At 34.6% G+C, this 14,386-nt stretch overlaps 1 protein-coding gene and 1 non-coding gene across 4 annotated transcripts in view; both read left to right on the plus strand.

The window, feature by feature from the left end:
* GRID2 (glutamate ionotropic receptor delta type subunit 2) overlaps positions 1 to 14,386 on the plus strand; it is a 1,464,312-nt gene that overhangs the window by 811,048 nt on the left and 638,878 nt on the right. The gene's annotated exons all lie outside the window — the stretch shown is intronic.
* On the plus strand, positions 7,043 to 7,148 carry LOC144304421 (U6 spliceosomal RNA). Its single transcript, XR_013371334.1, has one exon. It is a non-coding gene; the product is annotated as a U6 spliceosomal RNA (small nuclear RNA).

A 14,386-nucleotide genomic window follows, 5' to 3' on the forward strand; every position in this document is an offset into this window, starting at 1 on the left:
CGTTCTGAGTTGGATTCTCCAAACAACCTTTTAGTTTTAGTTGGCTTCCATATTGGTCTACTGTAGAGAGAGAATAAGTTAGTTAGATGAATAAATTATTTAGATAACAAGACAGTCAATATGGTGTTATATGCCAATTGTACTTCAACTTTTTAAAAAGGTCCTATTCTGGTATAAGTGAAAGAGATGGGAATCTCACTGGAAATTTGGATGAGGGCTTTCTAACTCTGTGTGTGAATTTTGCTAGTGTGAATCTGCACTGAGTGATGAAATAGTGCATAGTGTTCTGAGTCTATAGTGTTAAGGGCCTGACCTTGGACGGCCATGAATTTAGTGAGGTGATGACTATCACACCTTGAATTCTAAGAAAACTTTCTGGATGTCAAAATTGTATTTTAAATCTTTTTTCTTTTTGAAGAAAAAGAATTTATTGAATTCTAAAATCTCTTGAATTTATGTGGTGTTTTCACAATAATGCTATCCTCAATTTTATGAGCACAATGAACTTTTTTTTAACCTTTGTGCTGACATTCAAAACTACAGAACTAAAGACATTTCCATAAAAGTTAAAATCTGATATTTTTAGCAACCTGGAGTAGCTCATAATGAAAATATCCAATTAGGAATATCTTTTTTTATATGTATAGAACAAAATGAAGGAAGTTGGGCAGCAGAGGTTTCTTCGCCAATTCTACCCAGTGGCTATAAGAGGCAGTACTATGTTATTGCTTTGCTCTAAAATAAAGACAGAAATGCATGACCTGTTGCCCCTCACTGATTGGCGTATTGAAACTTGTCTATTAAATTACCCTTTACAGAGTTTCACCATGTTCTCTTTCTCTGAAAATAAAAGCTAATTCAGCTTTTTTATTGTTATGAGAGAAAAAAGTAATACCTAGAATGGGAATTTGCCATGCAATCATATGTTCAAGTGATGTATTTGTTTTAATAAACCAAGAAGGTATTTAGGTGGTTTGCATCCATTGTAAACAATTATCCTTTTGTACTTACTTGGCCTAGTTAGATAATGACATGCAGATAGATTGGATTCACCAACGCATTAGTAAAAATGTTCCGTGGGGTCTTAAAACAATTGCTTTTAATATTCCTAAACAATAGGAGGCACCGGGTTCAGCCCCTGTGAGGTGTATGGTGCTTGTTTGCAATCAGCTCTGACATTTTCCAATATTTCCACTAGAAAGGAGTTCTATTTTGAAAACACTTATTAGAGAGCAGCTGAATGTGCATAGTCCATTGAGTACTACATATTTTTGTTGATTCATTGTTTTCAGTTGTTGGTGGCCAAGATTAAGAAATGATTGAGAGAGCGTCAGTGTGTATTACTTGATTGCTATATAGGATAATTTTTTTAACTCTTTAATATTATCTTTTCCAAATTAGGATTTTTTTAAGTCTTATTAATATGCAAATACATGGTGTGACTGTGTTTTTCTTACTGTATGATCTGCTTTCCAATTGAAAATTAATAAATGCTCTCAACTGGTCCTACAGTTTTCATCAATATGAGCAGATGTTGCTATTGTTTGTTTGACTGGAGCATTTACTTTGAAAGATACCATCTGAGCTTGAAAATGAACTAAACTCTAGTCCTGTTTTTGTATAATGGTGTCAGGAAAATATTTTGTTTTGTTTTGATTTCAGTGGTAAATCAATGGTAGTTATCTGATCATTTTTAGGATGTGAATTTAAGAGAGAAATCATACTTGCTTTTGGCTTTTGTATGTCAGGTCTACAACAACAACAACAACAAAACACTTGTCATATGGGGGTCAAACAGCAATGCATCTATAACAGTGCTTTTTGCTATGCTAAAATTTCAGTCATTTTATCCATTTTGTATAAACTGAGCCAACATATAATGCAAACCATATGCTACTGTTCTGACCCAATTATGAATTGTTCTAAGCATTATAATACCTCCTTAGCACAGATACTATTATTATTTCCATTTTATATATGAAGCTAAGGTACCAGAAGATATATAGCGTTCCCAAGATCACACCGTGGATTGCAAGCCAGGCAGCATGCCTCTCCAGTCTGTGCTTCTAACTGCCATATTGTGCTGTGTTACAAATTCCAAGGGTCTCTGTTATTCCCCTGTGAAAGCTAGCCTTGGCTTTTTGTAAATAAGTTCTTGCCTTAATGGTAAGATAGTGGACTTTTGACTAGTGGAAATTATTATTTGACTGAAAATCTAGTCAAGGTTTCTGAAGGACATACATCCAGAAAAGGGAAGAAGAGAAAGGGAGAGGCTCACAAATTAGTTAATGCCATGCCAATGCTGAAGATCAATGGGATAAAAATATCATACTAACCTATTTACTTTGTCTATTCTTAAGGTTTAAAACTTTCAACAAAAAATAATCATTAAAAGGTCTTAATATACAGTGTTTTTTTATTTTTTTATTTTATTTTTTTGTTTTTTTTAATATACAGTGTTAATACTGATTGCAATATTCTTATTTATTATCTTGTATGTACTGGAATAAATCATTTGAATACACTGCTCATAAAAGTTATATGCTCATTATAAATGTAAGAAGGGAGAATCCTAAAGGACAGAGTATAGAATAATCTGTTATTGAGGCAAATTTACCTTTTTAAAGATACCTTATTGTTCTAGAACAAACTATAATAATAGGTGAATAGAACTTCATTAAATTTCTAAGGTGATTCCCTCAACTGAGCAAAACATGTGGACCAGTGATTTTCAGGGTGTAGAATGCTGTACGAATATTATAGGAAAAATAGCTTCTTTTATCACATCACCACAAGTACTAAACCCTTATTTTTTTTAATATGTTGAAAAAGGAAGGGCAGTATGGCCTCTTTCACTGGATACTCTATAATCTAAGGTTGTTGATTTTGATGCAGATAAAAATTAATGTAAAAATATTAAGTACATGCAGAGAAAATAAAATGTGTAATTGTGAAAAATTGTTTTAAACTTTATTTTGGCTTTTCAAATTCTAAATAATGAAATTTGGCTTATAAATGTTACCAATTGAGCCAGCTGATATTTGGCAAAGTCATATTTAACCCTTCTCAAGTTTCAGTGGGGAATCAACATTTTGCAGTTTGCTCATCTTAGGCCGATGGTTATTGCAAAACTCTAGCCAGGGGTTTATTTGTCCCTTGAACTCCTGGGAGGAAAAATAAAAGAGCTAAATGCAAAGTAAAATAAACCTTTGAATTATTTTAGAATTTGTATAGACATTATTATGATTACTATGCAGAATGATGCCTTGCCCTTGAGAAATTTGCATTGTACATTAAGCAAACTGCCAATTTATACTATTGCTGCTTGAGGTGACACAAGTACCTTGCCCTTTAGGGCCCAGAAGGAACCCAAAAGAACCCCTCTGTCAATATCATTCATGCAAGTGACTAATAATGTCAGATTTATGTAGTGAAGCAAGTAAACAGAGAGTGTTTCATGATAGAAACAAATAGTATATGAATGCACAAATGAGAGTGAGATATAGTTTGAAATAACAGTGAGACATGCAGTTCAGGCTATCCTGCTCTGATTTGTAAATTATCTTTTTTTTTTAAATATGTGGGGTTTTTTTTATGTGGGGTTTTTTAAAAAGATTTTATTTATTTATTCATGAGAGACACAAAGAGAGAGACAGAGACATAGGCAGAGGGAGAAGCAGGCTCCATGCAAGAAGCCCGATGCTGGACTCCATCCTGGGACTCCAGGGTCACGCCCTGAGCCAAAGGCAGAGGCTCAAGGGCTGAGCCACCAGGCATCCCCTAATTTGTAAATCATCTAATAGATTTGAAATATCACACTTGAAACAAATGTGCTTCATCTCTATGAGACAGAAATATCCCAGGAACGTTTTAAGTGTATCATGTTTAATAACATTTTGTCGTGAAACCCAAACATGTGGGATGGCTGAATAGTTATTACATTTTATATTTATCTACCTCGAGTAGCATTTTAGAAATTAAAAGACAAATTTAATTTAATTCACCTATTCACCTATTTTGTAATTCACATAAAGTTGAGCTTTTTGTTATTGAACATAAAAGTTTAACAATAATTTCTTCTTAATTTAACATCTAAAGACATTTGAGTTTTATTATATGCCACATTTATATCATAATACACCCAAGATTATGGCTAGATATAATATGCTTATGAAAAATAATCATGTATATATCATCACCTAATCTGAGGAATAGGCGGGTGAACTTAAAATTGGAAAAACGGTAACTGTGGTGGCCATAAAGATTTGCTGGATAGATTTGGTAGGAGGGAATGAAAGGAAACCATGAAGGGTAGTTATTACTATATCCTTTTTTTTTGAGGAAGAACAGTCTACGCTGAGAGAAGTCAGGTCACTAACACAAAAATACCATGGCTAATGAATGAATAGCCACTTCATGTCTGATTAAATATACATATATTGACTGTAGACACACACACACACACACACACACACACACATACACACTCCTGGTTTGTGCCTGACACCATTCTTATCACTGAGGATACTACAGTAATAAGAGAAATGACTTTATCCTTTCTCTTAATTTATTTTCTAATGCATGAAAGTAGAAATAAGCATGGTAACAAATTATTTTGATATTTGTAAGTGCTATAATGAAATAAAATAATGAGGAATTTCTTTCCAAGGGAGTAATATACTTTTGTAACCAAAAACGTACAGTATCCTACAAAGTTTCTTTCTTCTACTAACAATACTTCATGGAGTTAGACCCTATGCAGTTGATGACTGTATAGTCAAACTATCTGGGTTCTATATACATTTTCTATATGACAATGAGCCTATGTGAACCTCAATTTCCCCACTGACAAAATGGAATCAGTATTAGTACTTACCAACATTTTAAAATTGTTAAAAGATTAAAAAATTAAATCTATATAAAACACTTAGAATAGTTTCTGATACCTCATAAAAACTCAAACATGTGCTGTTCTTGTTCTTTTCCTTATTTTTACCTGTGACTGTTATTAATCCTGATTCAAAATACTGTTAAGCCATAATTGTTTTTGATGTTGGTGAACTCTTGGTATACAGTGTCACAAACACTAGGTAAAGTAGGGTTTCAGTACTTCTAAGAATACCCTAAGTGAACTTAGTCAAGGTTCTCTTTGAATGTGATATGCTTGGGATGCCTGGGTTGCTCAGCAATCCAGCATCGCCTTCAGCTCAGGGTGTGATCCTAAATTCCCGGGATCGAGTCCCACATCAGGCTCCCTGCCTGGAGTCTGCTTCTCCCTCTTTCTGTGTCTCTGCCTCTCACATGAAGAAAGAAAGAAAGAAAGAAAGAAAGAAAGAAAGAAAGAAAGAAAGAAAGAAAGAAAGAAAGAAGTATTTTTAAAAAATGAATGTGATATGCTTGAACATCCATGGCCAACACTTTTATACAACTTAGATTCTCTCTTATTTACTCTTCTCTAAATTCTTATTGATACAGGATGCCCTTCATGCTCTATTAAATATGCTTACTGTTTCTAATTGAACCACCTTCTTCAAATCTCTAAGTGGCTACATTATAGAATGCCCAGTCAGAATAGTTAACACATCAATTTGTCTCTCATATGCTAACCTAAATGCTACTCTGACTTGTTATTGTCAAATTGACTCTTGACTCTTCAGATGCTATTCTAATGACTCCTCAAGTTAATTATACTTCTATCCACTGAATTACTGAAGCCAGACAACTGAGGGTTGCCTACCTCTCTCACACCTCATATGACCTCCCTATTCTCCCAGGTCTCTTTCCCTCTCTCCATCTCTCCATTGTCACTGCCCTCGTTAAGGAATCTGTTAACTATTAACTCTCAGTTTCTTTTGCCTAGCTCATTACTTCAGGTTGCTAATTGCACTAACTTCCTTCCGAAACTCTTTCCTAAGTGATGTCCAAGTAATCTTTCTAAAATGCAAGGCTTATATCACAACTTTAGCTGAAATCTTTTGATAGTCCTTTATCATCTTTAGGATAGTCTCCTCATAGATGCATACAAATCCTTTCTACCTTTATCCCCTGCCATTGTCTCTTATTTATTCAATATTATATTTCCCTGAGAAATTCTTTGCTTTCCTACTTACCCTTCAAGATTCAAGTTGTGTAAATCAACGTTCCAACCAGAAAGAGATTTCACACTCAAAGTATTCAAATATCTCAAGAAGGGATCATTACAGTGGGTCTATTTGTGAAAGTCTAGGCACAGCACGGGTAACACAGAAATAATGCAATAATCAGAGCTAATAAAAGAGCAAGAGATACAATCCCAGGCCTAAAGTAGTATAGGGGGAGAGTGGTTATCTGAAGCTAGAAGGAAAGGGAGCTATGTAGAAAAGGCTGACAGGAAAGGCCAGTGGCAGTAGAACATAGCAACTTGCAGGGAGGGAGCCAGGAGAATAGATAAACTGGGTATATTCTTCTCCCTTTCTCAGATCCAGCACCAGGCCTTTCTTTTGGCTGAACCTTCGGGAAGTCAGAGAGCCATTCACATGGCTTTGGGAGCCATTCACATGGTTCACATAATCTGATAGGTCAGAAAGATAGAGGGGAATAGGTGGAGGTAGATCTAGAAAGCCAAATGAAAGATTCCTGAAACCAAGCTTTTCCAGTTTCTTTCCATGTTAGCATTTGTATTTGTTCTTCATGTGCTCCAGGTCATAGAAGGCACTGTGGAGGACCCAGACGGGTTCTGTACACTGCACACAAAATAGTTTGCATCACAGCTGAGGAAGCCACACTTAGGGAACCCAAATCTTTTTTAATAGGCTGTAAGAAAACATGCTCTTCATCACAGAGGGAGATGTTATATTTACTATATTGACAGTAATCAAATCTGCCCTTTGCTCTGGAGGTAGACATTACCTCTATCTTCCAAGGCTGTTTACAAATAAACATCCTTGCAAGATAGTTTGAAACAAAAGGACAGTCAGTGCCTTGCTCGTAAAATATACAAAAATCCAAGCAACCCTTGGAGAACTGTCACTAATAGTGTAATATTCAATTTCAACTATTTCTTGTTCTCTTCAGTAGCACATACACTAAGATTGGAACGATAAAGAGAAGATTAGCATGGCCCCTGCACAAAGGTGACACCCCTGCACTTTCAGCTTTTTCATTTTTATCTAAGAAGATATTATTCCCTTTGATTGTATTTAAAGTAAGGACAGATATGCATTTGAACTATGAGTGAAATAAATTTATGTTAATACTGGTTGAATCAATCTTATATATTTTTATTTTTTATAAGATTGCACTAGAGAAAAAAAAATCTCCTGATTTAAAAAAAAATGTTAAAACCACTGATTTAGAAAAGGACACAAGGGCAAGCTACTTAGATTAATTTATTCTGCATTACAACTGTGAATTTTACTCTTAATTGCTGCATCCCTTGTTGATTATTTCATAAATATACCAGACTTTACACAAAAATCAAAACATTTTAGTGATAGTTCTAGATATGAATATGTTCTGTGATGCAGCTTATGCTACCACTATGGTAACATAAGGCATGGAAAAGGGGACATAACCTGTACATATTAAGTGGAATTGTAAAATATATATTTCTACCATGTTTCATGTATATGTAAATTCTAGTTTACTAGTTTGAATTTTGATGAAGATGACAATTTGGTATGATATTTATTATTGCATTGCACTTTAAAGTGATCTAATTTATGAATTTATTAAACATATCTATTATTAAGCTCTATTTTATTTTATGGGTAAGTTCCCATTTTTATAAGACTTGGAGCCAGTATGAAAACTTTTAGGAGTGGATCTCTGGGTGGCTCAGCGGTTTAGCACCTGCCTTCCGCCCAGGGCATGATTCTGGAGGCCCTGGATTGAGTCCCACATTGGACTCCTGCATGGAGCCTGCTTCTCCCCCCGCCTGTGTCTCTGCCTCTTGCTTTCTCTGTGTCTTTCATGAATAAACAGATAAAATCTTAAAAAAGAAAGAAAGAAAAACTTTTAGGAGCAATTATGCCTTCTTTGGCTGCTCTAAGAGAGTTCAGAAGATTATTCTAACATCCGGATACAATTATTTATCTCTGAGGGAGATGTAGGAATACCTTTTGTTTGTCTATCTTTTATTATCATTGCATATGAGCTACATTCCAAATGTAAGTAATTTCGTTTGAAGTAACTGTCTAGGAAGGGTTTTTTTTTTTTTTTTTTTAATATTACAAATTTCTCAGCTACTCAGTTCAGCACATTTGAGGAATTTGACTATGGACAACTAGAGACAAACATAATAAGGGAATGTATTTCTTCTAAGGCGACGTTAGCATGTGTCCAAATCACCAGGAAGGTTTGGGAAAACTTCGATTCCTTGGGCCCACCCCAGAATTTCTGAATCAGTAAATCCAGAGAATTTGCATTGCTAGATGTTCACTGCTGGTTCCAAGACCATACTTTGAGAACCACTGCTCTGAGGAAAAAGTACTCAAATGATGGAAATGAAGATGATGAAGATGAGGTAATTATATGGTGCTTGCCAATCTGGTAAATTTTTTATATACATAAATTCATTATATCTCAGTTTAAATGATAAAACTGAACCTAAAAGAGGTTAAATTCCCCAAGATTACAACATTGAAAAGTACAATAGCCAGTCCTCATTCCAAGCCTTTCTGACTTCATCTTCTTGCACTCTTTGTTTCCCGAAGAGTACAAAACATACCTACAGAAGAAAAAGAAATTGTGACACAGAAGGGGAAATTACAGTCCATGAAGAGCTTTGGCTCTAAAAAATAGATGAAAAAGATGCACTGTGCTTCAGGAGAGCCAAACCTGTGGCTTCTAGGAGGGGTAAGAAGTTTCCTGTGTAGGAATTAGCACTTGGAATTTAACTCCTATAATAAGTCAGAGACAGTTCAAAGTCACACAAAGCCCAGAAGCAACCTGCAAATGACAGGGCAGAAGAAAAACACTAAATCAGGTCAAAGCCAGATTTCTTCATAGTTTTCATATTTAAAAATAAATGGTTTCTGTTACTTAGAGTAAATAACAATATTTCTTCATCAAAATACTGGAGACTGAAATGGCATACTCTCTGTGCTCTGTGCCCAATAAAAGTCTAAAATGATGTATTTGCTAGAGTACCCATAAAAAGCATCATTAATCATCTGGTTCCAGTGACAAGGGCAAAGACAATGTATCAGGGGGAAATAGGAACTTGGTGGATAAGCCTTAAAATCTGAACCATAGGCCAAAACAAAAATATCAGAGTCTGTCCTGCCTTTACATTTACTGACCATACTTTTCCTCACTGAACACACCAATCTTGTTTCTCACTTACAGATATTGCACTATCTGTCTCCTCTTCCCAGGATGCTTTTTATTCTGATTTCCACAAAGCTTATTCCTTCTTGCTGGGTCAGATTTCAAATATTGCAGCCTCAGGGAGACCCATCCCTCATCAGCCACACCCATAGTATTTAGTCACCAAATGTTGCAGCATATATTTTAGTTATTCTTAATTATCTTTTTCTTCAATCACTGTAATAAAGAAATGTTAAAAGGGGATTTTTTTTTTTGCCTATTTCTGACTTCTGAGTTTCTAGTATTTAAATAGTTTCTAGCACATATTAGGTTTTAAATAATTACTATTTCCTTTTGATAACTGAATGAAGGAAGGGGAGAGGGAAGAAAAAAAATTTAAAAGAAGAAAAAGGAACATATAGAAATTGCAACACTTGAACTGTGAATGATTAGTTATGGGATTCTCACACCTTATATCTGCACTGAGTTCCTAGGCTGGCAGCTTTTCACACTCTTCCTTTCCTTTATGGTTTTCTGTCTGCAGTGATGATCTCATGTAATGTAGTTCTGTAATCTTAGTCTCTTTTTACTCTTCTCACCCTCACCTTTTCTCTCAGTGGTCAAGATACACAAAGATATATATATATATACAATAATCTAGAAAATGGCAAACAATGGGCACCTGGGTGGATCAGTTGGTTAAGCATCTGCCTTTGGCTCAGATTATTATGTCAGGGTCCTGGGATCCAGCCTGGAGTCCAATTCCCCTCCCTCAACCCCTCCACTCCACTCATTCTCTCTCTTAGATAAATAAATAAAATATTTGAAAGAAAGAAAGGGAAGGGAAGGGAAGGAAAGAAAGAAAGAAGAAAGAAAGAAAGGAAAGAAAGAAGAAAGAAAGAAAGAAAGAAAGAAAGAAAGAAAGAAAGAAAGAAAAAATAAGAAGAAGAAGAAGAAGAAGAAGAGAAAGAAAGAAAGAAGAAAGAAAGAAAGAAAGAAAGAAAGAAAGAAAGAAAGAAAGAAAGAAAGAAAGAGAAAACTGCCAACAAATTCATCGTTCAAATTTGGTCAATTTTTTAAATTAGATTGAATCACTTGAAAGATCTTTTGCTCAGCTCCAGAAGTAGTATGAATTATGTGGGAGACTCAAGACTAAATATTTTAATCCTATTCCTTTCCTCTTTCAGGAAATCCCCTTAAAAACCCAACTGCATGTTTAAATTTCTGTATTCAATTGCAAACTAATTTTATTCATAAAAATCATATTTAAGCTAATAGTGACATGAAGAGTTAACTCTAGTGATGTGTTTGGATTTTCAATATGTATAGAATTTAAGTCAAGGGATTTGGAAATACAGTGAAGAGGACAATTCAATTTGATAAAAATTGAGTCAATGATGAAAGCAGCATCCTATACACTCTAATGTAAACCCAGTCTTTAAAATTAATATTTATAGTACTTGGAGATGCTCTGAAGAGTGAAAACTTTTCATGTGTGATATCCTTAAAACAGAATTTATGTTCAAATTGTATAGATCCTTGTGCACAGAGAACAGTAATGCATCCCAAAAGTCTTTCTAGATTTTGGAGTGTGTGTGTGTGTGTGTGTGTGTGAGAGAGAGAAAGAGAGAAAGAGACAGACAGACATTCAGACACACAGCAGAGAGTTTGAGGGAGAGAAATACCAAGAAAAGAGCCATTGCACATACCTAAGATGTTCTCTTTTAAGAAAAGTTTTTTTACAGACATGTAAATATTATACTTTCACTTTACTACAAATAGAATGTTTTGTGAAGTCTGCTTGGCTATCATGATTGTTGTTTAATTATCATGATTGTTTAATGCTATGAAGTAAAGATAATAATATTGTTTCATTTGACTTTTAATTCATGTATTCACTCACTAGTAAAAATATTTATTGAGTACTTACTGTATGCTAGTCCAGGTTCTGGACGTTAGGCATACAGTAAAGCATTTGGTATCCTGTTATATAATTTTCTAAAGTGAAAAGAAGAGCAACTGATTCTTGGATGCATTGAAAATATAATGAGATTGAATACAAATGTATTCTGTGAAGATCTAGGCCATATTTCTTCAAATTATAATTTTATTGTAATGGTTTGATGATTTTCAAAAAATATAAGAAAATCAAGTAGATTTCTTTGGCAATTTTGAAAAGGAGTCTTAGACTAAAGATAAAATTGTATTAAATAAAAATTAGCAGGGTTTGTGCACTTATGTTGAAACCTATAGGTATTATCAGTGCAACAGGAAATGAAATTTATAACCATCCTATGGAGATGTATTGCTAGGAACATACTTTTTGTTTTCAGGGAAAAAAAAAATAATCTGAAAGTGAGTTGTAGACATATTGCCTACCATTCTAGAAGAATGACTAAAGGCTAAAAATGGTTATATAAAGTAAAAGAAAACCTTCCTCAGATGTAAGGAATATATACATTCTGAAAGATTACCTGTGGAGTAATTTATGCTCGTCAAATATTTTCTCCTCTACCAACATGATACTTGACACTTTCTATGAGAAAAATTTGTACCCAGATCAAATAAAATCTCAGAGCAACCCTTTTAATGTCAGACTTTTGGAAAAGAAAATGTAATTCCTTTTGCAATTTAGTACTCACGGAAAAACAGAAATAGTGAAACCAGGAAAGCAAACCACAATGCTGATCACTTCTTGAGGTGCTGCTGCTAGGACTTGTGGGGAGAGAAAAGAGGACATTAAGACTGCCGGCCTCATGCTGTGAGCCATTAGCAGACTGCTCCAGGCTCTGTTACCAACAGAGGGGAGGTGGCCTGGATGCAAGGAGGAAAGAGAAAAGGCAGATTTATTGTCTTCTCTATAGGATCTTATTTCTATTCTACCCTACTTCTTTTTTATAAGACATTAAATAAGTTTCTTAACTCATTGCTAGTTGTATTTTTTTGCAATCTGAAAAAAAATGCCAAGGTATTTATATTTTGACCTGAAAAATCATTGATTTTATAATGCTTATTGCTTTATAATCATTTATTTTTATTTTAAGTATAGTTCCTAAAGACAAGTTCTAGGAACTGGATTTCTCTAAAGAGTGATTTTCTGAGGTAGTGTTTACTACCATAGGTGTTTCTAACACATAGATAATGCCTAACATGCGGGTAAGTGCTCAACAGACTGTTGCCTGCCTCTGTTAATATGGAAGGATAGAAGCCATGATATGTAGACTATCACGTAGCATGCAAAGTGAGGAGTGTAATTGCTCAGTGCCTAGATGCTTCACTCATAGAGACTGAGTTTTAAAACCCAGCTCTGACTTGCCACTTGAGCTTGAATAAGTGCGTTAACTTCTGTAATATGTTTTCTCTAGAAAATAGACATAATACCTCTGCCAACTTTACAAATTGTACATAAACCAGTATAATAAGCCCTGAGTATGTGTCTTGTCTTTCAGTATCATTATTTTGAATGACATAACATACATACATAGTAAAGAAAAAAAAGAAAGAATGAATGAAAAAAAGAAGAGACCTTGCAGGAAGGAAAGGATTGAAACTACTTTACATGTAATAATTAATTTTTAATTATTTATTAAGTCTTCTTTATATATTTCACAGAAGTATATTCTTTACTCAATTATAACATATTAATTATTATGTGATTCAGTATATTTATTGAAGGATGATTTTAAGTGATGGTCGTTTAAAATGTACCAAGAAGCATCATTTTCAGTATATTTAGTGAGCAATGGGAACCTAAATGGACTACTTTCATTTGTAAATATATGTAGTTACTAGTAGAGTTGCATATGATGCCAACGTAGTGCTAGAATGCTAGCTAAACGGGGCTGGGATTTTGGTCTGTTTTGTCTATCATTAGTTGCTTAATTTCTATAGTATAGCCTAAATATGGTCAATGTGCAATAAATATATGTTGACTAAAGCAACAAATTTGGCAGCATTCTGTATATTCAGATTGTTTACAAGAATTTTTGACACTGCTGTTATAAATCAACCTCATGTATGCCCATGACAAAGGAAAGTTCTGTTTCTTTTGCTTGGGCAAATGGCACATGAATTTATGTCTCAGTAAGAATTAGAGGAAGCCGTTGTTCTTTTCACTGCCTCATTCCCTTGGCTGCCAATTCTATACAGTCCTGAGGAAATGATGCAACTAGCTTGCAGCTCCTCACACTAAGTTCTGGGTGACATTCCTGCACACACAGAGGAATATACACTCTGTGCTTATGCAAAGCTTTTGGATCAACAACATGTAGAAAATTCTAAATCTCCATTTCCTCCCACAGGTGCAAAATAGCCACAGGGACACCTAGGATATCAGAGAACTGAAATATTGTCTTACAAGTAACAACCTGGATGTTTAACTCAGAGAAGAGCTTCTATGGCCATAACAATAGTGTTCAGATATTGAAATCCTATCAAGAGAAATATTAACTTTATAAATTTGCGTTGCTACAGAAGACAGAACTAGGATTATAGGTAAAATTTTCAAAGGAGCATTTTGTAATTCAATACTAGAGAAACATTTTAAGAGCTAGAGTTGCCCAAAATCGAGCAACTTGCCTGGTTAGTTAATGTGCTAGTTAATTCTTTGTATGGAAGTTTTCAGGGAGAGACTAGTTGTGCATACTCAATTGCTGTGGAGTGTTCTGAGTGGAAAAGCGAAGGAGATGATTTAAGATTACATTCTTTAAAAGGGTTATAGTATCTGGCCATAATATCAAACAACTTTAACCTACATATTATGTCTAGGACATGTTAGTGGGCTTATAGACATTTACACATCATAGTTGACAATACATAGAGCAGAGACATTTATTATATAATTAATGTAATCTTAGCAAAGGCATAACATGTAAGGTGGGAGTAGGAAAAAGACAGGGCATACTTAGTTATCTCTTTAAATTTCCCACTACAAATGTTTCTGGTTGAAATAGCCTCTTTCCTTATAAATACTCACCACCACCACCATCAGAACTCATCAGAAAGGCACCACATAAAGGTACAGCCTTACTCAACTTCCTTGGTGGTCAGGGAGAGCTAAAGGGCCAAAGATCCGGCTGCTCTCCAAGTAGAGACCACA

This window comes from Canis aureus, chromosome 33, assembly GCF_053574225.1.
Source record: "Canis aureus isolate CA01 chromosome 33, VMU_Caureus_v.1.0, whole genome shotgun sequence".
Lineage (NCBI taxonomy): Eukaryota > Metazoa > Chordata > Mammalia > Carnivora > Canidae > Canis > Canis aureus.